The following is a 2,964-nucleotide window of genomic DNA, read 5'->3' as shown; positions in this document are numbered from 1 at the left end:
AAAACCGTCTATATAAAACATTAATTTTATTTAATTGGAATGTGCAGATGGTGATGCCAATCATTGGATTTCATTTTGTGTTTTGTTGACCTACTTTTAAATTTTAGGGCTCAGCAGAACTATTGCTGTCAAAACACAATTGTATTAAAATGAATAGTGCTTAAAATTAAACAAGAAGTCACTTTCTTTTGTTTTAGATGTTTTTCAGTTTCGTCGGAAGACATTTCCCACCAACCATCCTGTCTTGAAAGAAAAACTTTGGAACCCGATTATCTGGTAATACTATTTTTTTTACATACAGTTATTAGTGAATTATGAACATTTCATAAGGATCTCAAGGGTCACAACAGGTATATCTATATAATATATATATAATCAAGATTGTCCATAGGCAGTTAGAGCACAGCCGGCCCGAATAGCATGGACAAGTTAACAATTTTTTTTAATATCTAGTGTGTAAAAATTACTTTGCATTGCAGAGAACTTTAAGATCATTTTTATTTCTGTAAAAAATGTTCAAAGTTATATCCTGAATGATTTAGGGCTTTAAATTATATATGGAAACAAGCATATTTAATAATAAAAAGGCCTGTTGAGTTTTCAATTTGTTCTCTTAAAGATTTACAGAAAGACCCTTTTTAGCTCGACTATTATATATGAAATCTATATAGTGGAGCAATTCTACTCACCCGGCGTTTGCGTTAGCCTTAGCATTGGCGTTAGTGTGAGCATGCAAATGTTAAAAGTTTGCGTACTACCCCAAATATTTTCAATGTCCCTTGGCATATTTCTTTCATATTTGCATACTTCTTAACAAACATGAACCCAACCTATAAACAAGAGCAGACACTCTATCAAGCATTTGTAATAATTATGGCCCCTGTTCCACTTAGAAAATGCAGCAAATGTTTAAGTTTGTTTACTACCCCCAATATTTTCAATGTCCCTTGACATATTGCTTTCATATTTTGCATTTTCTTTACCAACATGACCCCAACCTATAAACAAGAGCAGACAACTCTATCAAGCATTTTGTAATAGTTATGCCCCTTTACCATTTTGAATATTCATATTATTGATAAATCTATGTTAAAGTTGGCGTACCACCTAAAATATTTTCACGTCCCTTGACATATTGCTTTCATATTTGCAAACTTATTAACCAACATGACCCCAATATATAAAGAAGAGCAAACAACTGTATCAAGCATTTTGTAAGAATAATGGCCCTTTTTTCCATTATTATATGCATATTACTTAAGATTCAACCCAATAATATCTTTGACAAGTTTTAAAATGACGCCGGTTGGTTGAAAAACATGGCATTTATGAGGTGGGGGCATTTTCCTTATATGGCTATAGTAAACCTTGTCATCACTCTAGAGGCCACATTTATTGTCAGATTTCACGAAACTTGGTCAGAACATTTTTCCAATGATATCTTGGATGAGTTTGAAAATGGTTTTGGTTGCTTTAAAAACATGGCCACCAGGGGGCGGGGGCATTTTTCCTTATATGGTTATTTATATATGGTCCATATATGGTTATATATGGCTTTAGTAAAACCGTGTGAACACTCTAGAGGCCGCATTGTCCAATCTTCGTGAAATTTGGTCAGAAGATTGGTCTCAATTATATCTTGGATGAGTTTGAAAATGGTTATGTTTGCTTGAAAAACATGGCTGCCAAGGGGCGGGGCATTTTTCCTAATATGGCTATAAATGGCTATAGTGAAATCTTGTTAACACCCTAGAGGCCACATTTATTGTCGGATCTTCATGAAACATGATCAGAAGATTCATCCCAATAATATCTTGGACGAGTTTAAAAATGATGCTGATTGGTTGAAAAACATGGCTGCCAGGGGGCAGAGCATTTTCCCTTCTATGGCTATAGTAAAACCTTGTTAACATTCTAGAGGCCACATTATTGTCTGATCTTTATGAAACTTGGTCAGAAGATTTGTCCCAATGATGTCTTGAATGAGTTCAAAAATGGGTATGGTTGCTATAAAAACATGGCCACCAGGGGGCGGGGCATTTTTCCTTATAGGGCTTTAGTAAAACCTTGTTAAACACTTTAGAGGCCACATTTATTGTCAAGCTTCATGAAATTTGGTCAGAAGATTGGTCTCAATGATATCTTGAAAGAGTTTGAAATGGGTACATTTGCTTGGAAAACACGACTTCCAGGGGGCGTGGCATTTTTTTCATTATATGGCTATAGTAAAGTCTTGTTAAACACTTTAGAGGCCACTTTATTTCCGATGTTCATGAAAAATGGTCAGAAGATTCATCCCAATAATATCTTGGACGAGTTCAAACATGATGCTGATGGTTGAAAAACATGGCTGCCAGTGGGCTCTGCATTTTTTCTTTTATGGCTATATAGTAAAACCTTGTTAACACTCTAGAGGCCACATTTATTGTCTGATCATCATGAAACTTTGTCCGAAGATTGTCCCAATGATATCTTGGATGAGGTCAAAAATGGTACAAATACGTACAGACTTTAATGATAAACACTAGTCTGGCCAATGTCGTCTTACAAGCTGGTATATACACTCACTGCTAGAGCAGAATCATTTGTCATCTGTTGCAGACAGGCAGTGGTGATCGTTCTTAGCAAATTGAGTTGCGGTTCTTTCCGTAGCTAAGGCTTCTAAGCACACACTGATTTGCAAAATATGCTCTGTAAATTCTAAAATGCGACCAACTAAAAACAAACCCTTTGCCAACTTCTAGGTCAAAGGTTAAGTTTAAACATCATGATTCCTTTTAAATGGCAAATGATATTCGCGTACGATCTTACAACTGTAACTCCCTATTCCCAACTCGGCATTTTCATCAAAGGGCATGAAGGGAGTCCAAGGTTGACAGGTTGGAATCTTTGAATGGCAGGGTGCTGCGCCCTTCCATTCATGCCAAGCTGGAGCACTGGTTTTGATGGTGTTTCACTTGTAAC

The sequence above is a fragment of the Dreissena polymorpha genome, chromosome 7 (genome assembly GCF_020536995.1).
Source record: "Dreissena polymorpha isolate Duluth1 chromosome 7, UMN_Dpol_1.0, whole genome shotgun sequence".
In the NCBI taxonomy this organism is placed as follows: Eukaryota; Metazoa; Mollusca; class Bivalvia; order Myida; family Dreissenidae; genus Dreissena; species Dreissena polymorpha.
This window is presented reverse-complemented; position numbering follows the sequence as displayed.